The following is a 24,830-nucleotide window of genomic DNA, read 5'->3' on the forward strand; positions in this document are numbered from 1 at the left end:
AAAGCTACAGCTGCCTGTGTGGGTACACCAACCATGTGTGAAAAGTGGTCCATAACATAATGCTTCAAAGCGTGTTCATGCAAACATTGTTGGGTCTGCCGTGGTACAATGGGACTTCTGCTCATGAACCTGTGTGCACAGCGCCTGCAAATCGGGCTGTACAAAGTCACTTCATCTTCACCCAAAACTGTAAGCTGTCATCTGTGAGGCGCGAGCGGTGTTTGTTTTATCATAATTCATGGTGGAGAATGGCTGCTCTGCTGAGTTTTGCTCTCTGTAGCTGTATGAATGGCAAACTACACTGATTACCAGCGGCATAGGCACACATAAAATTTCTTCTGAAATTTTCCCTTTCTAGTTATGTGTGCCTATGGAAAGAGGCACACATATTACTATTCGTCGGATTTATTATTCTTATTATTATTATTATTATTATTCTCCATCTTCCGCCTAAATTTCGCACGTATCACGCCCGCAGTTTTGAGAAAAGCTTCATATATGTTACCTCATTTTGTGCGGCTGGATCTGGAATGGTGTGCTATGACTTTTGGTGTTTATGACTATTATACTTTTTAAAATATTAATATTTTAGTGAAAATTTTCCAGCTCCTCTGCCAAACAGTTTTGACAATAGGGGTACATATGTTACATCATTTTGTGCGGCTGGAGCTGGGCTAGTATGGTGTGACTTTTGGTGTTCATAACTTTTATAGTTTTTGAAATATTTAGATTTTAGTGCAAATTTAGGCCAATTTCTAGGCTCCTGAGAAAGATTCTGCTTTTGGCACCATAGAAACAGACTTCATTTGTGGTGGGTTGGCTCTCTCTAGTGGTATACCGGGAGTAGTACGGCCTAAAGGGCGCCATGCTTGGTGAAAACTACATATCCCACAATTCATAGCATGCCTCTACCGAGTCAAACAATGGCGGACACCACTTCGTTTTATATGTCTTTTATTCGTGTTTCTAGGTCACAAAATACACTTTTAAGATATTTTCAGGCGAGAATGTAGGTGTGTAAACTTCAAATATCTGCTCGTTTTATCAAGACATCCCATATTAGCGACAATTCTTTTAAGTGTTGCTGCGATAGCCGGCTAGCTTAGCTAGCTAGCTAGCTAGCTTCGTGAAAAAAAACCACCCAGGCTTGGCTGATAGTGAGGTGGCTAAAATTTGTTTAATCGCCCGATCGCCGGGCAAGGGTCTGTGTCTTAGCTGGACTTATTTTTCGCTTTATATGGGCCGATGATGCTGGTCGATGTGGAAAAAATAACTGAGTTGTTTGGTGGTGGAGCTACAACAGAGGGCAGCTATCCACCGTGTGTGACAGAAAGGACATGCCGCGAACGAGACATACAAGGCGGTGAGGCTACCGCCGATCGTCCGGTGTTTGCTAACGCGAGGTCAATCATGGATCAGGAAAGCGAAGGCAGGAGCGTGAGGTGAACTGAATTTCAGGTAAAAAGTTATGACCTGCACTCTATTTGGGTCAGATATAAACCGAGTTTAGGTGTAGTTTATTTAGCAACAGTTCTCTTACGTGTTGCTGATAGCCGGTTGGCTAGCTAGCTAGCGCCGCTTAGCTTAGCTAGCTAGCTAAGCGCGCTACGACCGTCGTGAAAAACCACCCAGGCTTGGCTGATAGTGAGGTGGCTAAAATTTGTTTAATCGCCCGATCGCTCAGCAAGGGTCTGTGTCTTAGCTGGACTTATTTTTCGTTTATATGGGCCGATGATGCTGGTCGATGTGGAAAAAATAACTGAGTTGTTTGGTGGTGGAGCTACAACAGAGGGCAGCTATCCACCGGTGTGTGACAGAAAGGACATGCCGCCAACGAGACATACGAGGCCGGGCAGGCGATTGCTAACGCGGTGGTCAATCATGGATCAGGGAAAGCGAAGGCAGGAGCGTGAGGTGAACTGAATTTCAGGTAAGAAGTTATGAACTGCACTCTATTTCGGTCAGATATAAACCGAGTTTAGGTGTAGTTTATTTTCGTTGTGCTGACTTTTTCAATCGATTACAATAACTCGTACTGCGTTCTAGCTAGCACGACAGAGTTTCTATACAGCTGTGTGCGCATGGTGAACTTTATGACAGCCTCCCCTGTCATTCTCTCGCCTGTTGAAACTTCAGTCATGAAACTGATCAATGATCAGCGCTTTCTCTTGTTTGTTTATCGCGCAAAACAACAGCAGCACCTTTAAGCTTGATCAGCTGTTGTTAGAATTCATTTGCTTTTAATTTCTGGTATCAGCTGATGTTTGCTGGAGCTACAGCTGTAAAACGGCAGATGTCCTTACTGAATCATCAGAGCTGAACTGGTGATGGAGAAACAGGTTTACCCTTTAGGTGACATGAATAAGTTGAAGGGAAGTTATGAACTATTTTTGAGAGACAAATACAGGGAGTGCAGAATTATTAGGCAAGTTGTATTTTTGAGGAATAATTTTATTATTGAACAACAACCATGTTCTCAATGAACCCAAAAACTCATTAATACCAAAGCTGAATGTTTTTGGAAGTAGTTTTAGTTTTAGCTATTTTAGGGGATATCTGTGTGTGCAGGTGACTATTACTGTGCATAATTATTAGGCAACTTAACAAAAACAAATATATACCCATTTCAATTATTTATTTTTACCAGTGAAACCAATATAACATCTCCACATTCACAAATATACATTTCTGACATTCAAAAACAAAACCAAAACAAATCAGCGACCAATATAGCCACCTTTCTTTGCAAGGACACTCAAAAGCCTGCCATCCATGGATTCTGTCAGTGTTTTGATCTGTTCACCATCAACATTGCGTGCAGCAGCAACCACAGCCTCCCAGACACTGTTCAGAGAGGTGTATTGTTTTCCTCCTTGTAAATCTCACATTTGATGATGGACCACAGGTTCTCAATGGGGTTCAGATCAGGTGAACAAGGAGGCCATGTCATTAGTTTTTCTTCTTTTATACCCTTTCTTGCCAGCCACGCTGTGGAGTACTTGGACGCGTGTGATGGAGCATTGTCCTGCATGAAAATCATGTTTTTCTTGAAGGATGCAGACTTCTTCCTGTACCACTGCTTGAAGAAGGTGTCTTCCAGAAACTGGCAGTAGGACTGGGAGTTGAGCTTGACTCCATCCTCAACCCGAAAAGGCCCCACAAGCTCATCTTTGATGATACCAGCCCAAACCAGTACTCCACCTCCACCTTGCTGGCGCCTGAGTCGGACTGGAGCTCTCTGCCCTTTACCAATCCAGCCACGGGCCCATCCATCTGGCCCATCAAGACTCACTCTCATTTCATCAGTCCATAAAACCTTAGAAAAATCAGTCTTGAGATATTTCTTGGCCCAGTCTTGACGTTTCAGCTTGTGTGTCTTGTTCAGTGGTGGTCGTCTTTCAGCCTTTCTTACCTTGGCCATGTCTCTGAGTATTGCACACCTTGTGCTTTTGGGCACTCCAGTGATGTTGCAGCTCTGAAATATGGCCAAACTGGTGGCAAGTGGCATCTTGGCAGCTGCACGCTTGACTTTTCTCAGTTCATGGGCAGTTATTTTGCGCCTTGGTTTTTCCACACGCTTCTTGCGACCCTGTTGACTATTTTGAATGAAACGCTTGATTGTTCGATGATCACGCTTCAGAAGCTTTGCAATTTTAAGACTGCTGCATCCCTCTGCAAGATATCTCACTATTTTTGACTTTTCTGAGCCTGTCAAGTCCTTCTTTTTTTGACCCATTTTGCCAAAGGAAAGGAAGTTGCCTAATAATTATGCACACCTGATATAGGGTGTTGATGTCATTAGACCACACCCTTCTCATTACAGAGATGCACATCACCTAATATGCTTAATTGGTAGTAGGCTTTCGAGCCTATACAGCTTGGAGTAAGACAACATGCATGAAGAGGATGATGTGGACAAAATACTCATTTGCCTAATAATTCTGCACTCCTGTAAACACCAAGCTCCTTTTTTTGTGTAGCTGACAGCTGGTAACTGTGCAGGGGCGGATCTAGCAAAGCTTTTGCCAGGGGGCCAGGTAGGGCATTAACAGAGAAAGGTGGACATAAAGATATACTTTTCTTTCTTACTCTCATATAAAATATTTAGCTTTTATTAAATGCTTATCCGAATCTTACAACCAAAGTTTGTATAATAATAGACAAGATTGGCTGTAGACCATTGTTCATCATTCAGAACACTGTGTAAAATAACAAAAACAAAAAGTGAATGCAAAAGTGCATATATATTTATTTTATGTGTTTGATGTGTGTGTGTGGCGTGGTCTGCAGTGCCGCTGCAGGGAGGTGGACCCACGGGTGTAAAGTCTGTGCTCTCTTGGCTGTTTTTTGGGTGTGTGTTGGGCTATGAGTTGAAAAGCTACAGCTGCCTGTGTGGGTACACCAACCATGTGTGAAAAGTGGTCCATAACATAATGCTTCAAAGCGTGTTCATGCAAACATTGTTGGGTCTGCCGTGGTACAATGGGACTTCTGCTCATGAACCTGTGTGCACAGTGTCTGCAAATCGGGGCTGTACAAAGTCACTTCATCTTTACCCAAAACTGTAAGCTGTCATCTGTGAGGCGCGAGCGGTGTTTGTTTTATCATAATTCATGGTGGAGAATGGCTGCTCTGCTGAGTTTTGCTCTCTGTAGCTGTATGAATGGCAAACTACACTGATTACCAGCGGCATAGGCACACATAAAATTTCTTCTGAAATTTTCCCTTTCTAGTTATTATGTGTGCCTATGCCAAGAGGCACACATATTACTATTCCTCGGATTTATTATTCTTATTATTATTTTCCTTTTTCCGCCTGAAATTTTGCAGCGAATCTCGCCCGCAGTTTTGAGAAAAGCTTCATATATGTTACCTCATTTTGTGCGGCGGATCTGGAATGGTGTGCTATGACTTTTGGTGTTTATGAATTTTATAGTTTTTTAAATATTAATATTTTAGTGAAAATTTTCCCGCGCTCCTCTGCCGAACAGTTTTGACATTAGGGTTACATATGTTAGATCATTTTGTGCGGCTGGAGCTGGACTATTATGTCATGACTTTTGGTGTTCATGACTTTTATAGTTTTAAATATTAATATTTTAGTGCAAATTTAGGCCAATTCATCTTTTGGCGCCAAATAAACAGACTTCATTTGTGGTGTGTTGGCTCTCTCTAGTGGTATGCCGGGAGTGGTACAGCCTGTGTACCCTTGTTTGGATTACCGTAATGATGACAATTTCAACGGTGCGCAGGCGTCGCTGCTTTTAGAGCCATTGGAATTTTTAAGGTTGCGCAAATCATTCAAAAGTTACGGTAATGCTTGGTGGAAAACTCAATATCCCACAATTCATAGCACGCCTCTACAGAGTGAACAATGGCGGCCACCACTTCGTTTTATATGTCTTTTATTCTTGTTTCTAGGTCACAAAATAAGCTTTTAAGATATTTTCAGGCGAGAATGTAGGTGTGTAAACTTCAAATATCTGCTTGTTTTATCAAGACATCCCATATTTAGCGACAGTGCTCTGACTACGTCGGTCCTGCCTGACAGCTAGCCGGCTACCTACCTAGCTAGCTGCCGCGCTTGGCTGCAAATGGATAGCGAGGGACTCTCTCTGTCGCTTTCACCTCCCGGTCTCTCGCAAATGCTCGCATAGAATCGGAGTTACAGCTGGATGTGGAAAAAATAACTGAGTTGTTTGGTGGTGCTATAACGCGGAGCTACAACAGTGGGCAGCTATCCACCGTGTATGACAGAAAGGATATGCCGCGAATGAGACATACGAGGCAGGCGACCGGTGTTTGCTAACGCGGAGGTCAATCGTGGATCAGGGAAAGCGAAGGCAGGAGCGTGAGGTGAACTGAATTTCAGGTAAGAAGTTATGACCTGCACTCTATTTGGGTCAGATATAAACCGAGTTTAGGTGTAGTTTATTTAGCAACAGTTCTCTTACGTGTTGCTGATAGCCGGCTGGCTAGCTAGCTAGCTAGCGCCGCTAGCTTAGCTAGCTAGCGCTGCTAGCGACCCTTCGTGTGAAAACCACCCAGGCTTGGCTGATAGTGAGGTGGCTAAAATTTGTTTAATCGCCTGATCGCCGGCAAGGGTCTGTGTCTTAGCTGGACTTATTTTTCGCTTATATGGGCCGATGATGCTGGTCGATGTGGAAAAAATAACTGAGTTGTTTGGTGGTGGAGTTACAACAGAGGGCAGCTATCCACCGGTGTGTGACAGAAAGGACATGCCGCCAACGAGACATACGAGGCCGGGCAGGCGATTGCGCGGTGGTCAATCATGGATCAGGGAAAGCGAAGGCAGGAGCGTGAGGTGAACTGAATTTCAGGTAAGAAGTTATGAACTGCACTCTATTTCGGTCAGATATAAACCGAGTTTAGGTGTAGTTTATTTTCGTTGTGCTGACTTTTTTTCAATCACTTACAATAACTCGTACTGCGTTCTAGCTAGCACGACGGAGTTTCTATACAGCTGTGTGCGCATGTTGAACTTTATGACAGCCTCCCTGTCATTCTCTCGCCTGTTGAAACTTCAGTCATGAAACTGATCAATGATCGGCGTTTCTCTCTTGTTTGTTTATCGCGCAAAACAACAGCAGCACGCGTTTAAGCTTGATCAGCTGTTGTTAAAATTCATTTGCTTTTAATTTCTGGTATCAGCTGATGTTTGCTGGAGCTACAGCTGTAAAACGGCAGATGTCCTTACTGAATCATCAGAGCTGAACTGGTGATGGAGAAACAGGTTTACTCTTTAGGTGACATGAATAAGTTGAAGGGAAGTTATGAACTATTTTGACAGACAAATACAGGGAGTGCAGAATTATTAGGCAAGTTGTATTTTTGAGGAATAATTTTATTATTGAACAACAACCATGTTCTAAATGAACCCAAAAACTCATTAATATCAAAGCTGAAAGTTTTGGAAGTAGTTTTTAGTTTTAGCTATTTTAGGGGATATCTGTGTGTGCAGGTGACTATTACTGTGCATAATTATTAGGCAACTTAACAAAAACAAATATATACCCATTTCAATTATTTATTTTACCAGTGAAACCAATATAACATCTCCACATTCACAAATATACATTTCTGACATTCAAAAACAAAACCAAAGCAAATCAGCGACCAATATAGCCACCTTTCTTTGCAAGGACACTCAAAAGCCTGCCATCCATGGATTCTGTCAGTGTTTTGATCTGTTCACCATCAACATTGCGTGCAGCAGCAACCACAGCCTCCCAGACACTGTTCAGAGAGGTGTATTGTTTTCCTCCTTGTAAATCTCACATTTGATGATGGACCACAGGTTCTCAATGGGTTCAGATCAGGTGAACAAGGAGGCCATGTCATTAGTTTTTCTTCTTTTATACCCTTTCTTGCCAGCCACGCTGTGGAGTACTTGGACGCGTGTGATGGAGCATTGTCCTGCATGAAAATCATGTTTTTCTTGAAGGATGCAGACTTCTTCCTGTACCACTGCTTGAAGAAGGTGTCTTCCAGAAACTGGCAGTAGCACTGTGAGTTGAGCTTGACTCCATCCTCAACCCGAAAAGGCCCCACAAGCTCATCTTTGATGATACCAGCCCAAACCAGTACTCCACCTCCACCTTGCGGGCATCTGAGTGGGACTGGAGCTCTCTGCCCTTTACCAATCCAGCCACGGGCCCATCCATCTGGCCCATCAAGACTCACTCTCATTTCATCAGTCCATAAAACCTTAGAAAAATCAGTCTTGAGATATTTCTTGGCCCAGTCTTGACGTTTCAGCTTGTGTGTCTTGTTCAGTGGTGGTGGTCTTTCAGCCTTTCTTACCTTGGCCATGTCTCTGAGTATTGCACACCTTGTGCTTTTGGGCACTCCAGTGATGTTGCAGCTCTGAAATATGGCCAAACTGGTGGCAAGTGGCATCTTGGCAGCTGCACGCTTGACTTTTCTCAGTTCATGGGCAGTTATTTTGCGCCTTGGTTTTTCCACACGCTTCTTGCGACCCTGTTGACTATTTTGAATGAAACGCTTGATTGTTCGATGATCACGCTTCAGAAGCTTTGCAATTTTAAGACTGCTGCATCCCTCTGCAAGATATCTCACTATTTTTGACTTTTCTGAGCCTGTCAAGTCCTTCTTTTGACCCATTTTGCCAAAGGAAAGGAGGTTGCCTAATAATTATGCACACCTGATATAGGGTGTTGATGTCATTAGACCACACCCTTCTCATTACAGAGATGCACATCACCTAATATGCTTAATTGGTAGTAGGCTTTCGAGCCTATACAGCTTGGAGTAAGACAACATGCATGAAGAGGATGATGTGGACAAAATACTCATTTGCCTAATAATTCTGCACTCCTGTAAACACCAAGCTCCTTTTTTTGTGTAGCTGACAGCTGGTAACTGTGCAGGGGCGGATCTAGCAAAGCTTTTGCCAGGGGCCAGGTAGGGCATTAACAGAGAAAGGTGGACATAAAGATATACTTTTCTTTCTTACTCTCATATAAAATATTTAGCTTTTATTAAATAGTTATCTGAATCTCACAACCAAAGTTTGTATAATAATACACAAGATTGGCTGTAGACCATTGTTCATAATTCAGAACACTGTGTAGAAATAACAAAAACAAAAAGTGAATGCATGTGTGAAAAGTGGTCTATAATGTAATGCTTCAAAGCGTGTTCATGCAAACATTGTCGGGTCTGCCGTGGTACAATGGGACTTCTGCTCATGAACCTGTGTGCACAGCGCCTGCAAATCGGCGCTGTACTGAAGTAACTTCATCTTTACACAAAACTGTAAGCTGTCATCTGTGAAGCGTGAGCGGTGTTTGTTTTACCATAGTTCATGGTGGAGAATGGCTGCTCTTCTGAGTTTTGCTCTCTGTAGCCAGTATGAATGGCAAACTACAGTGATTAGCAGCGGCATAGGCACACATAAAATTTCTTCTGAAATTTTCGCTTTCTAGTTATTATTATTATTCTCCAGTTTCCGCCTGAAATTTTGCAGCGAATCTCGCCTCGCAGTTTTGAGACAAGCTTCATATATGTTACCTCATTTTGTGCGGCCGGATCTGGAATGGTGTGCTATGACTTTTGGTGTTTATGAATTTTATAGTTTTTAAATATTAATATTTTAGTGAAAATTTTCCCGCGCTCCTCTGCCAAACAGTTTTGACATTAGGGTTACATATGTTAGATCATTTTGTGCGGCTGGAGCTGGACTATTATGTTATGACTTTTGGTGTTTATAACTTTTATAGTTTTTAAATATTAATATTTTAGTGCAAATTTAGGCCAATTCATCTTTTGGCGCCAAATAAACAGACTTCATTTGTGGTGTGTTGGCTCTCTCTAGTGGTATGCCGGGAGTGGTACAGCCTGTGTACCCTTATTTGGATTACCGTAATGATGACAATTTCAACGGTGCGCACAGCGCCGCTGCTTTCAGGAGCCCTTGGAATTTTTAAGGTTGCGCAAATCATTCAAAAGTTACGGTAATGCTTGGTGGAAAACTCAATATCCCACAATTCATAGCACGCCTCTACAGAGTGAACAATGGCGGCCACCACTTCGTTTTATATGTCTTTTATTTGTGTTTCTAGGTCACAAAATAAGCTTTTAAGATATTTTCAGGCGAGAATGTAGGTGTGTAAACTTCAAATATCTGCTTGTTTTATCAAGACATCCCATATTTAGCGACAGTGCTCTGACTACGTCGGTCCTGCCTGACAGCTAGCCGGCTACCTAGCTGGCTACCTAGCTAGCTGCCGCACTTGGCTGCAAATGGATAGCGAGGGACTCTCTCTGTCGCTTTCACCTCCTGGTCTCTCGCAAATGCTCGCATAGAATCGGAGTTACAGCTGGATGTGGAAAAAATAACTGAGTTGTTTGGTGGTGGAGCTACAACAGAGGGCAGCTACCCACCGTGTGTGACAGAAAGGACATGCCGCCAACGAGACATATGAGGCCGGGCAGGCGATTGCTAACGCGGTGGTCAATCATGGATCAGGGAAAGCGAAGGCAGGAGCGTGAGGTGAACTGAATTTCAGGTAAGAAGTTATGAACTGCACTCTATTTGGGTCAGATATAAACCGAGTTTAGGTGTAGTTTATTTAGCAGCAGTTCTCTTATGTGTTGCTGATAGCGGGCTAGCTAGCTAGCGCCGCTAGCATAGTTAGCTCAGCGCCGCTAGCAACCCTTCGTGAAAAAGCACCCAGGCTTGGCTTATATTGAGGCGGGTGAAACTCGTGTCAGCACCGGTCGCTCTCTATTTGGGTCAGATATAAACCGAGTTTAGGTGTAGTTTATTTAGCAGCAGTTCTCTTATGTGTTGCTGATAGCCGGCTAGCTAGCTAGCGCCGCTAGCATAGTTAGCTCGCGCCGCTAGCAACCCTTCGTGAAAAAGCACCCAGGCTTGGCTTATATTGAGGCGGGTGAAACTCGTGTCAGCACCGGTCGCTCTCTATTTGGGTCAGATATAAACCGAGTTTAGGTGTAATTTATTTTCGTTGACCTTTACAATCGTAATGCCACGGGTGTTTATATACAGCTGTGTGCGCACTAAGTTACTGACGTTGGACTTTATTTTATTCATTAGGGTTAGTTCATAGAGTTGCCGTACAAACGGAATCGTCCCACATTCAGAGAAAACATTATGATTTATTCTGTCGTTACGAAGCCTCCCCTGTCATTCTCTCGCGTGTTGAAACGTCAATCATGAAACTGATCAATGATCGGCTGTTCGCTCTTATTTATCGCGCTAAACAACAGCAGCACGTTTAAGCTTGATCAGCTGTTGTTAGAATTCTTTTGATTTTAATTTCTAGTATCAGCTGATGTTTGCTGGAGCATGAAGATGAAATCAGGAGATGTCCTTACTGAATCATCAGAGCTGAACTGGTGATGGAGAAACAGGTTTACCCTTTAGGTGACATGAATGAGTTGAAGGGAAGTTATGAACCGTTTCTGAGAGACAAATACAGGGAGTGCAGAATTATTAGGCAAGTTGTATTTTTGAGGAATAATTTTATTATTGAACAACAACCATGTTCTAAATGAACCCAAAAAACTCATTAATATCAAAGCTGAAAGTTTTTGGAAGTAGTTTTTAGTTTTAACTATTTTAGGGGGATATCTGTGTGTGCAGGTGACTATTACTGTGCATAATTATTAGGCAACTTAACAAAAAACAAATATATACCCATTTCAATTATTTATTTTTACCAGTGAAACCAATATAACATCTCCACATTCACAAATATACATTTCTGACATTCAAAAACAAAACCAAAACAAATCAGCGACCAATATAGCCACCTTTCTTTGCAAGGACACTCAAAAGCCTGCCATCCATGGATTCTGTCAGTGTTTTGATCTGTTCACCATCAACATTGCATGCAGCAGCAACCAAAGCCTCCCAGACACTGTTCAGAGAGGTGTATTGTTTTCCCTCCTTGTAAATCTCACATTTGATGATGGACCACAGGTTCTCAATGGGTTCAGATCAGGTGAACAAGGAGGCCATGTCATTAGTTTTTCTTCTTTTATACCCTTTCTTGCCAGCCACGCTGTGGAGTACTTGGACGCGTGTGATGGAGCATTGTCCTGCATGAAAATCATGTTTTCTTGAAGGATGCAGACTTCTTCCTGTACCACTGCTTGAAGAAGGTGTCTTCCAGAAACTGGCAGTAGCACTGTGAGTTGAGCTTGACTCCATCCTCAACCCGAAAAGGCCCCACAAGCTCATCTTTGATGATACCAACCCAAACCAGTACTCCACCTCCACCTTGCTGGCATCTGAGTGGGACTGGAGCTCTCTGCCCTTTACCAATCCAGCCACGGGCCCATCCATCTGGCCCATCAAGACTCACTCTCATTTCATCAGTCCATAAAACCTTAGAAAAATCAGTCTTGAGATATTTCTTGGCCCAGTCTTGACGTTTCAGCTTGTGTGTCTTGTTCAGTGGTGGTCGTCTTTCAGCCTTTCTTACCTTGGCCATGTCTCTGAGTATTGCACACCTTGTGCTTTTGGGCACTCCAGTGATGTTGCAGCTCTGAAATATGGCCAAACTGGTGGCAAGTGGCATCTTGGCAGCTGCACGCTTGACTTTTCTCAGTTCATGGGCAGTTATTTTGCCCCTTGGTTTTTCCACACGCTTCTTGCGACCCTGTTGACTATTTTGAATGAAACGCTTGATTGTTCGATGATCACGCTTCAGAAGCTTTGCAATTTTAAGACTGCTGCATCCTCTGCAAGATATCTCACTATTTTTGACTTTTCTGAGGCTGTCAAGTCCTTCTTTTGACCCATTTTGCCAAAGGAAAGGAAGTTGCCTAATAATTATGCACACCTGATATAGGGTGTTGATGTCATTAGACCACACCCCTTCTCATTACAGAGATGCACATCACCTAATATGCTTAATTGGTAGTAGGCTTTCGAGCCTATACAGCTTGGAGTAAGACAACATGCATGAAGAGGATGATGTGGACAAAATACTCATTTGCCTAATAATTCTGCACTCCCTGTAAACACCAAGCTCCTTTTTTGTGTAGCTGACAGCTGGTAACTGTGCAGGGGCGGATCTAGCAAAGCTTTTGCCAGGGGCCAGGTAGGGCATTAACAGAGAAAGGTGGACATAAAGATATACTTTTCTTTCTTACTCTCATATAAAATATTTAGCTTTTATTAAATGCTTATCCGAATCTTACAACCAAAGTTTGTATAATAATACACAAGGTTGGCTGTAGACCATTGTTCATCATTCAGAACACTGTGTAAAAATAACAAAAACAAAAAGTGAATGCAAAAGTGCATATATATTTATTTTATGTGTTTGATGTGTGTGTCGGGCGTGGTCTGCAGTGCCGCTGCAGGGAGAGGTGGACCCACGGGTGTAAAGTCTGTGCTCTCTTGGCTGTTTTTGGGTGTGTGTTGGGCTATGAGTTGAAAAGCTACAGCTGCCTGTGTGGGTACACCAACCATGTGTGAAAAGTGGTCCATAACATAATGCTTCAAAGCGTGTTCATGCAAACATTGTTGGGTCTGCCGTGGTACAATGGGACTTCTGCTCATGAACCTGTGTGCACAGCGTCTGCAAATCGGGGCTGTACAAAGTCACTTCATCTTTACCCAAAACTGTAAGCTGTCATCTGTGAGGCGCGAGCGGTGTTTGTTTTTATCATAATTCATGGTGGAGAATGGCTGCTCTGCTGAGTTTTGCTCTCTGTAGCTGTATGAATGGCAAACTACACTGATTACCAGCGGCATAGGCACACATAAAATTTCTTCTGAAATTTTCCCTTTCTAGTTATTCTAGTTGCCACTTTTGCGCTTTATTTGGCACTTAACTACTTCCACAATTTTCAGCCGATTTTCACCGTTCAAATTTTAAACTATTCTGCTATTTCTGCTAATGATGGCAATGACTTTTGGTATTTTTAACTGTTATACTTTTTAAAATATTAAGCTTTTTTCCTTTAATTTGTCCCATTGAAATGAATGGGAAACTTCCACAATTCTGCTAAAACTTGCTTGTTTTTGAAAACTTAACTACTTTTTCCCTACTTTCACGTAGAACAACCATTCAAACTTTAAAATGTTCACAAATTATTGGGCTATTCATGAATGATTCAGCTTTTTCATATCTGTTACAGTTTTACTTTTATCCTCTTAAAGTTTTGAGTTGCAAAATTGTGATTTTTCAGAAAATACATGCGTTGTTATGGTTGCTATGCACTTGGCTTCCAGTGTGCCACTGTAGGTTTCGCAGTCTTCTCTTCATGTCCGAACAACTTCTTGCTACTTGCTCAATTTTCACTCAACTTCAACAAATTATACATCAAAACGTAGGCATTTTTGCTGGCTTTCCGAAAATGTCACCATAATTGTTGTGAGATTTATAGAATTTTGGCAAATCTCCTCAGACCAACACGAAGTGTGAAAACTCTCCATAGAAAGTCAATGGAGACTTTGTTCAAAATCACCGCTTGATTTCTGTAATGAGAGGCATATTCGAATCGTCATATCTCCTTAACGGCGAAGTTAAGACATGAGGCTTGTGCCAATATATCTTCAGACACTCCTGATGCTCACAATTCAAGAATTTTTTTCTCATCTATTACCATTTGGCCATGAATTGGGTTTGTTTAAGGGTAGGAAATTTGTCCCTCGCTCAGATTTCTTCAGATTTCAAACTCTGGAAATGAGGCACTTTTTTCTCTCGTCATATCTTTTGATGGATTTCCACAGAGACCTGAAAATTTCCATGATTGTTCACCAAAGCCTGCTGTCTCTTACGGTGAAAGAATTATATCAATACTCCAAAGAGATTTAGAGTTAGAAAGCGTTGTTTGAGGGCAAGCCAAGGCAGTTTTCGCTTGCCTATACTCAGTTATGGTGCATTAGAAGTCAAATATCTTCAATAATTCATATTTTAATGATAAAGTGTCAACACTTTAAGATTCCCCCATCTCTTCTGAACAAAACGGTGTAAGAATGACCGTTCTAGCCCCTACGGTTAGGAAATTATGGTCATTTGTTTGAGGGGAGTCGTCATTATGAGAAATAGACTGCAAAAGTCCTGTCTCTCTGTGCTGCGTGCACCTGTTTTGGCGGGAAAAAGTGCACAGGCTCTCTGATTGGTAGATTCAAATTCAGCAGCTCCCAGGCTGCTTGACTGAGCTAGAAACTTACTTCTCTCTCCTGTGTGTGTGTGTGTGTGTGTGTGTGTGTGTGTGTGTGTGTGTGTGTGTGTGTGTGTGTGTGTGTGTGTGTGTGTGACAGAGAGGAGAGAGAGAGAGAGAGAGAGAGAGAGAGAGAGAGAGAGAGCCTTTTATGGGATGATCTCATTGTAAGATTCAAATTCAATATATTTAGACTGGTTGACTGAATTGGATCTTGTGTGTGTGTGTGTGTGTGTGTGTGTGTGTGTGTGTGTGAGAGAGAGAGAGAGAGAGAGAGAGAGAGAAAGCCTTTTATGGGATGATCTCATTGTAAGATTCAAATTCAATATATTTAGACTGGTTGACTGAATTGGATCTTGTGTGTGTGTGTGTGTGTGTGTGTGTGTGTGACAGAGAGAGAGAGAGAGAGAGAGAGAGAAGCCTTTTCATTGGATGATGTCATTGTAAGATTCAAATTCAATATATTTAGACTGGTTGACTGAATTGGATCTTGTGTGTGTGTGTGTGTGTGTGTGTGTGTGTGTGTGTGTGTGTGTGTGTGTGTGTGTGTGTGTGTGTGTGTGTGTGATAGGGAGAGAGAGAAATCCTTTTATGGGATGATCTCATTGTAAGATTTAAATTCAATATATTTAGACTGGTTGACTGAATTGGATCTTGTGTGTGTGTGTGTGTGTGTGTGTGTGTGTGTGTGTGTGTGAGTGAGAGAGAGAGAGAGAGAGAGAGAGAGAGAGAGAGAAAGCCTCTTTATGGGATGATCTCATTGTAAGATTCAAATTCAATATATTTAGACTGGTTGACTGAATTGGATCTTGTGTGTGTGTGTGTGTGTGTGTGTGTGTGTGAGAGAGAGAGAGAGAGAGAGAGAGAGAGAGAGAGAGAGAAAGCCTTTTTATGGGATGATCTCATTGTAAGATTCAAATTCAATATATTTAGACTGGTTGACTGAATTGGATCCTGTGTGTGTGTGTGTGTGTGTGTGTGTGTGTGAGAGAGGGAGAGAGAGAGAGAGAGAGAGAGAGAGAGAGAAAGCCTCTTTATGGGATGATCTCATTGTAAGATTCAAATTCAATATATTTAGACTGGTTGACTGAATTGGATCTTGTGTGTGTGTGTGTGTGTGTGTGTGTGTGTGTGTGTGTGTGATTTAAATTCAATATAGTTAGACTGGTTGACTGAATTTGATCCTGTGTGTCTGTCTGTGCATGTGTGTTACCATATGTGTACATATTTGTGGTTGTATGACTGTTATACTTTTTTTTTTGCTGTTTTTTTTCATTTAACAATTACATTTGAGGGACCCTTAGCATGTTCAGGATTTTTCAGCTGTCCATTTTGCTTTTCCAATTTTTCTATTTAGATTATTACTATTGTGCTAAGTCATAGCATTTCTGCTGCTTTCCAGTATTTGTGCTAAATACAGCATTTCTCTTAAATCATACTATTTCTTCTATTTCATCAGATTTGTGCTAAATATAGTGTTTCTGCTACAACATAGTATTTCTGCCAAATATAGTATTTTTGATTAATTATAGTTTTCTACCAAATCATAGTACAGTTTTATTGCTTTTTATATGGCTTCTAAGACAACCAATCATATCCGAGGGCTTGCACATTCAAATTTGCATATTGTTGCCTTCATGGCTTCCCAGCCAGCCAATCATATCTTAGGCCTTGCACATTCAAATTTGCATATTGGGGCAATCATGGCTTCTAAGACAACCAATCATCTATGTCCTATATCTATGATGTTTCATATTTTTATTTTAAATGGTCAACATTTCAAGGTTCTCCCATGTCTTCTGAACACAACGGTCTAAGAATGACCGTTGTAGCCTCTACGGTTAGGAATTTATGGCTGTTTGTTTGAGGGGAGTCCTCACTATGAGAAATAGACTGCAAAATCCTGTCTCTCTCTGTGCTGTAAAAGCCTGCACTTGGTGCACCAGTTTTGGCAGGAAAAAGCACACAGCCCCTCTGATTGGTGGATTCAAATTGAGAATCTCACAGCTGTTTGACTGACCTAGAAACATGCTGTTAACAGCCCTTGTTCACTTGCCGATGCTATGTGTGTGTGTGTGTGTGCGCGCATGTGTGTGTGAGCCTGAGTGTGTGTGTGAGTGTTTGAGTGTGTGTGTGTGTGTGTGTGTGTGTGTGAGAGAGAGAGAGAGAGAGAGAAAGACACACACAAAGCCCTTTTAGGGCAGCATCTCATTGTTGGATAAAAATATAATATATTCAGACTGGTTGACTGGCATAGACCTTGTGTGTGTGTCTCCCTCTGTACATTTGTGTATCCATATTTGATTTTGTGTGTATTTGTTGATTTGTGTATCCATATTTAATTTTGTGTGTATCTGTTGGCTGTTCTTATTTGTATTTCTAAATGTATTTTTATTTTATTTTTTCACAGGTGAACAAAAATTAGCAAACTTAACCATGTTCCTTTTTATTCAGCTTGTCATTTTACCTTTCCAATATTTTCACTTAAGTTATTACTATTCTGCTCAATCATAGTATCTGTTCTAAATCATTGTTATTCAGCTATATTGTAGGATTTCTGCTAAATCATAGTATTTCTACTATATTATATTTTTCTTTCTAAATATATCATTTCTGCTATAGAGTAGTATTTCTGTAATGTTTAAGAATGTTTGGCTAAATATATTCTTTCTGTTATCTTATACTATTTCTCCGAAATTCTTGTATTTTTGTTATCGTGTTTCTGGTAAGTTACAATATTTCTGCTAAGTTCTGCTATGCTATTGTATTTCTGCCAAGTATTATGTTTCCTCTAAGATATTGCAGTTCTGCTAAGTTACTACATTTTAGCAACGTTCCTTTGCTTCCGCAAAGTTTTTACAATTTCTGCAACTTTTCAGCTTTTTCAGCTAGTTTCAGCTGACAGCTTCAGCGTTAAGGCATCCACACTGCATTTTCGCAGGAAATGCAAATTTTTCTAGTTACAGGTTAGTGCCAGGGTCTCATCCCAATTGGACATGCCTGAAACACCTCACCTAAGAGGTGTCCAAGAAGCATCCTAATCAGCTCTCTGGGATTTCTGCACATCGTTGGAGTACGTGAATGGTAAACGGTAAATGGCCTGTATTTGTATAGCGTTTTTACTAGTCCCTAAGGACCCCAAAGCGCTTTACACAACCAGTCATCCACCCATTCACACACACATTCACACACTGGTGATGGCAAGCTACATTGTAGCCACAGCCACCCTGGGGCGCACTGACAGAGGCGAGGCTGCCAGACACTGGCACCACCGGGTCCTCTGACCACCACCAGTAGGCAACGGGTGAAGTGTCTTGCCCAAGGACACAACGACCGAGACTGTCCAAGCCGGGGCTCCACCCAGCAACCTTCCGATTACAAGGCAAAAACCCAACTCTTGAGCCACGAAAACATGAAGTCAAATGATTATATAAGAACTGAGTGGGTCTGAACAAGTTTGAGAAGAAAGATTAAGAGATATCTAAAATAACTGAGAAATGCTTAAATGATCAAAAGAGATAAATAATAGTGAAAAGGTGAATGACTACTGTGGATACTACTTATACAGAGAAATTCACATAGATCTGAAACTGAAACTCAGATATTCTTGCCTAAATAGTGTCATAGATGTTGCAGGATAGCGATTTAACTGCAAAACCTCACAGGTGGTGAGCAAGCTGGCTTTATACAACCAGACCACAACCAGCTGGCAACCAGTTGAGTCAAGTCTCCTACTGCAAAGTAGGTGTGTCCACTCGTTGTGCATACTGATTGCAACTGATTGCAGTTTCTTGGCAATCTGTCTGAGAGTGAATCCTGTCAGTCTGAACTGCAACCACATCTGTTTGGAGACAGGTTGCGGAAAAATTGAATGCAGCCGGCAACCACCGATTTTTTTTCTTGGTGCAAGAAGGTTGGTATCCTTTTTTTGCTCTATTGTGAGTTCAGCCATCAAATAAGGTCATGTAGAAGTAGCCAAAAACCTTATAAACAGCTACAATTCAGAAATGTTAAGCTGTAAGTTCTCCAGTTTCAAATGAATTCAGCTGACCTCATATGAACATGAGGTGATTTGAGAGGAAGGATTTTTGAAACCACCAGGCGTGGCTGTGGGGGATATATCCATGTACATAAAAGATGGAGACAGCCACCTTGGATGACACAATGCGGTCTTGCCCACTGCGGTGGTGACTGTCAGGAGAATAACGAGACTTTTATAAAGGCAGAGACTGTAATGGTAACTGTTTTCTTTGTGGGCTCTATAATTCACCAGATCAGGATGCTTCCAGGCATCATGTGCAACAGCAACAAGATCTGAGCATGTCTGCTTTTTTAATACTAGTCCTGACCACTGTTTGGAAAGCATATAACCCGTCTTCTTCAGGAGCGACAGCACCTTGGAAACTTTCCAGAGGACAACAATGAACAAATAAAAAAAACAAATCGTGGCTGTATCGGGGAGAACAGAGGCTGCTGGAGGGGAGGAGTGACCACAGAAAGAACAAGAGGATGAACAGAAGAGATGAGGCGAAAAGTCACTCTTTGACATAAACCTCTGTGACACGAGAAGTTTATGCGCAGTGCAGTTTAATGAAGGTGAATCAAACCAAGCGATGTGACCGGAACAAATGTGTGTGCTTGTGTGTGCTTGTGTGTCTACTGCTGAGTCTGTCAGCAGAGAGCAGATGGTTCTCTGTCAGTTATTAGTGTTTTGGGTTTTTTTTTACTAATTACAACATAATCTTCTCTGCCCCCTTTCCTCATCATCCTAAGCTCCCTTTAGGTTAAAGATAGGTACGATTTGGCTGATCAAAATTAAATAACAGATATAAATGTGCTCTCACCTTTACAGGTTTCATTTGTAATGTTTTCAAACTGATATGGTCATTAAAAATGAAGCCTGGTGGGGGGGTTTGTAACTGATGGAGCTGACAGAGGTGATGCTCTACAGGAAGACATGGTTTTCGACACCTTGTAATCACGTTATGTTTTTAACGTCACTCACCGCAAAGATAATCTCCCGCGATGAAGCTGTCTCTTCAAAGCCAAACCCAATGTTTATTTATGTCCGGATCCTTTGTTACTCATCTTTGTCCAAGTATTGGAGAAAAATGACAGCTGATGGAATGATCTCTTGCTTGCATTTAGGAAAACACTGGAACACAGTGTTTACTTTCTTTACTTTCCTCCGTGTGTTTGTCCCCTTGGAAACATTTTTTTTTTTTTTTTTTACACAGGACTGAGTCTTAATTCTTAACACCATGAAGAGCACCTTTCCCCCACAGAGATGGTTCCTGTGAACAGCTTTTGCGATACTTCTCCGTGCACTGCAGTGGAACAAATGTGGTGTGTTTTGGCGAGGGGGCTGTTATGCAGTTATGTATCTACCCAGCAGCGGTGTATTACCCATCCCAAAGCAGACTTATCGATTGCCGTTTTGTCTTTCAATAAGGCTTCTGCAGACGGAGTCTGGCACACTGTGTGTGTTTGTCAGCTGCTGCCTCTGTGCTTGTAAACCTGTCATGTCTGCTCAGGGAGAGGCAGCAGAGAATGGATGCTTATTTCCCAGTTTCTCCTGTCTTCAAGGAATTCCTGCTCTTTGGGGTTTACAGGTTAAACTCAAAACAATTTTCCTTTCCTCCGACAAATTGCAGTTGTAAATTTGTGTTCATTTCCTGCTGTTTACTCGGTGTATGATGTTTTGATGCCACAGTGCAAAAGAAGAACAAAGTGTTCACCCTTTGCACAGTATTAGCATAACCCTTCCACTCCCGTGAGTTTGACAAACCTTGGGGCCAGACAGCTTTGTGTAGTAGCACTCTGCTTTCTTTGCTGAAGCCCAGCCTGGATGCCTGGCTGTTCTCTGAGGGCTTGCCAGCTCTGCTGCATGTATCCCTGCCTGCCTTTTTGCATGCTTGTCATAAAACTGAACCGCCATTTTGATATTTACCACAACGTTACTCCCGAAAGTGAATTTGACTTTTTAGGTAATACATGAATTTTAGTGGAAAGATCACCCGAATGCAAACACCAGAGTAAGCTGCAACTACGGTAATAAAACCCCCCCCCAAAAAAACAGTTCACATAACTGATATAACAAAACAGAAATCCACTGAGGAGGTTAAACAGAGGGAAGGGGGGGGGGGGGAATACATAAACTGACACTGAGAGTGACACTGTTGTACACACACGGCTGATTGGACACAGGTGATAACAGTTGAACACAATGACCCTGCTAAGGGTGGGGTAGATGGTTACAAAGGAAGGAAATCAAAGGATGCAATGTAACAAGAGACAAACCAGGAAAACTGCAACTAAAATACTGGGCGGGAAAAACCACAGGGACACAGAATACAAATTTTAAACAAAGGAAGGCAAAGGTGAGCAACACAGGAAACAAGGAAATATGAAATATGAACATGGAGAAACACGAGAAGGAATACGAGTTCATATCTACTCAACAACATGGATAAATGAAAGTATCATCAGCAATCATACAGCTTGATAGTAACGTGTTGATCTCCCCATTTGCCTACAGAACTGCTTTAATTCTCCATGTCACAGATTCAACAAGGTGCTGGAAACAAGTTAGCGTGCAATGCTAAGATTTTGAGATCTGGTCACCTTGGAGCATTGGTGTAACTTCGTGCTGAACACTGGGGGGGGGGTGTCTGATTGTTGGGGGGTCATAACCCCCCTAACCCCCCCTGGAAATTACGCCCCTGCCTTGGAGGCCATTTGAGTATAGTGAATGCTCAGTTTGAGCTTGAGATGATTTGAGCTCTGTGCTGTGTTATCCTGCTGGAAGCAGCCATTAGAAGATGGGTACACTGTGGTCATAAAAGGATGGACATGTTTCATGTTGTTTACACCAAATGCTGATCCCACTTTCCAAATGTCGCAACAGAAACTGAGACTCATCAGACCGGGCAACATTTTTCTTTCCAAATCTTCTGTACTTCTGTCTTATAAACTATAGCCTCAGTGTCCAAAGGTGGATTATCATTTGTTCCTATCAGCTCAAAGCTGTCTGGCCATTCTCATCTGACTTCTGGCATCAACAGAAATCTGGCACTCACTGGATATTTTTTTCTTTTTTTCTGATCATTCTCTAAACTCTATAGACGGTTGAATGAGAAAATCCAAGGAGATAAGCAGTTTCTGAAATATTCAATCCAGCCCGTCTGTTACCAACAACCACGACACCTTCAAAGTCACTTAAATCCCCTTTCTTCTTCATTCTGGTGCTCGCTTTGATCTCTAGCAGGTTGTCCTGATCATGTCTACATGCCTAAATGCATGTTATTGGTTGATTAGATGTTTGCATTGATGAGCAGGTGTACCCAGTGAAGCTGCTGGTAAAGTGTATGCACTCTATGGCCAGAGTTACACTAAAGGAAAATCTGTCTATAGACATAAAGATCATATTTCAATAGAGAGTCTTAATAGGCATCAAACAAACTGTAGCTTTTAATCATTAATAAAGTCATATCCTCATTTATGAACACATGCTCGAAGGTGAGACCTGTTTAACCTTAAATAAAAGACTGTGTTTGAAAATGTGTTTTAATATGCATGACTTTCATATGTAATACCATTTTGTTTATGATTTTACTTTTTCTTCCTCTTTTCCATTATTTTCCTGGAATTGCATTTTTTTGGAAATTGAAAAAATAAAGTACTTTCATCTTGCGCCTCAGATGGATGAGACTGGGTGAAAACGCAGTTTGATTCAAATATCATCGTTATTATCTACCCTGTGAAAAAGGACTCTCTGCTACTGCTGCTCATGCTTTTGCCCGAAGACTTGCTGGAGTAAAAGCAACCTGACTAATTCCACCTCTTGACTGAAGTGAGAATCCCTCTTGACCAAACACCATGGCTCCAGCCCCTCGGGGGCAAAAAGAAAGAGGTCTGAGTGTGCATGTTATCAAGTGAGTTGTTATCAGTACCACTGATAGCTAGAGAGGCTTCCGTGGTATACAAGCAGAGCAGATGCTCACTGGCCCTGCAACACAAGCCATATCTGTCCGTGTGTTGTTGGGAGCATTTGCAATTCATGTCTTTCGGAGCATGCTATATATTCCCTCTGGCCACTGAAGCAATAGGGTGTCACGTCATCTGTAGAACTGCAGCTATGTAGTAAAACATGTCAAACACGATTCAGTCTTTGTCGCTGTTTGCGTCACAGTCCTTATTTTCATGTGAACAGATGCTAAAAAGATAAGCAGATAATCTAGAGTAAGGATGGAGTGACCCGTCAACCCCCATCATAATTCTTTTATTACAATCCATGTAATAATTAAACATGTCAGCGCCTGAGCTAAGTTAAAAAAAAAAACGGAGCAGGATTGTAGGCTACTATTTTAAACTAATAATCCATGCTGATAAATCACCCTTTAAAAAAATAGAAAAGCATCCTGACAGATTAAAACCAACCACTATAATTAATCTCTGGCTTCTTTATCTGTCCACTTGTTCGCCGCTCTTTCGTAATGGAAATCTTCCTCACCGCTGCTCTGTTCTTATTCTCTCACACTGTAAATACTACAGTAATTCCTCCTACTCTGTCATACTCCACAACTATGAGTTTGTCCACAATCATGAGAAGCTTCAGCAGCAGGAGGAAGAGGAGGGGGGGCGGGGAGGGCCGGAGAATGAGAAGCACGCCATTGGCCAAGAGTCAGAAAGAGCTTTAACAGGATTGGCTGTAAGCCTGGGAGCTGGCAACAGAGTTCCCTCCTTATCCCAGAGAACATCAGTGAGCAGTGGAGTGGGACTTGCGGTGTGTGAGATGCACACAAGACACTTTTGTTTGTTTTTGATCTTTCATTTGGACTCAGAGAGGAAACAGAAGATTAGAGGACAAATAATCTCTTTCTGGAACTTTCTGAGAAGGATTTAAAGTAAGTTCTCACATTGCCCTGCCTTTTCTGTCTGTCACTCCTCTGTATTGATAACAGTAGCTGTAGGACAGTGGCTTATCTTTCTATGGACTTGGCAGTGGAGCTAAAGTCACACACGTGCGATTGTAATATGACATCAGAGCAAATACTGATACAGTGTGACAGCGGTTATAGTAAACACTCAGACCATCATCACCAGCTCATCACCACAGCTAATCAAATACTAGAAGCCATCTACATGTGTGTCCAAGTAAGTGCGTGCGGTGGATTTATGTGTAAATGCATGCACATGCGCTGGAGCGTATGTACTTAGATTCAGTGTGTTGGAAGGATGCATAGAAAGCAGGCTTGTGCTTTAGGGGAGGGACCGGTGCAGTGCGACTTCACAGTCACCAACCTCATCAGCAAACTTGTCACTGCAATGCTTCGCATTGACAGAGGAGCTCAAGGACTCCCCTCCCAAAATCTCCTGGTGTGACTTTCAGGCTGCGGGGTGGTTGTGGCGGTAGTCGGCTATAAATAGGCCTGCTCCAAATTGTGCTGCAGTCACACATAAATTCAGGGGGGGGGGGGGGAAGAAAGAACACAGTCATTGTTTTTTCTTCTTCTTTTTTTGTTAGATTTTTTGTTTAGGAAAACTTTGTTCCTTCCAGAATATGATTGATACTACACACTGCAGGATAACCTGTTACCCATCTTTCATCTCTTTATCATAACAGCAACAGCCTTATGAATGGGAAATGAAGGAGAGGAAGGCAAACAAACAGTGTTTCCTGAGAGTCTGTCTCCCAGTGTGGACTGACTCAGTTAACGCACAGGGTGTGAAAAGTGTGAGAGTTTGTCATGTTAAACTGTCACATGCTTTGCTCTCTTGATTTCCATAGACGTGCCTATCAAATTTCCAGTCAAACCAGCTTGCTATATTGTTAAACAGGCGTGTTAGAGCCTATACAAGGACCTGGGCTTTGTCTCGGGATAATGTGTGCTCGCTTGTGTGAACACAGGAAAAGTTTCAAAAGTTAGATCATATTCACACAGCGTTACACTTTCATTGGATCCAGGAGGCTTTAATGCGGCGCCAGATGACCAGCTAACAAACATGTGGACCTGTTTATGTGTTGTACCTCACAGATGGAGACTGTGATTCATGACCGTGACGGTTGTTGTGATGTCACGGTGACTCTTTAGCACACCTTATTTGTGAAGCCAGTTAAAAGTTGTGGAAATGATGACACT

The 24,830-nt window shown here is 42.0% G+C and overlaps 1 protein-coding gene across 1 annotated transcript in view; it reads left to right on the plus strand.

The window, feature by feature from the left end:
* Positions 1-23,467: 23,467 nt before the first annotated feature.
* Positions 23,468-24,830, plus strand: part of pde4d (phosphodiesterase 4D, cAMP-specific) — a 197,396-nt gene continuing 196,033 nt past the window's right edge. Inside the window, exon 1 of the mRNA XM_031750760.2 lies at positions 23,468-23,594. The gene's annotated coding sequence lies outside the window, so the exon portion shown is untranslated. The remainder of the gene's footprint in view (positions 23,595-24,830) is intronic.

Source organism: Oreochromis aureus, linkage group 12 (assembly GCF_013358895.1).
Source record: "Oreochromis aureus strain Israel breed Guangdong linkage group 12, ZZ_aureus, whole genome shotgun sequence".
Taxonomy (NCBI): domain Eukaryota; kingdom Metazoa; phylum Chordata; class Actinopteri; order Cichliformes; family Cichlidae; genus Oreochromis; species Oreochromis aureus.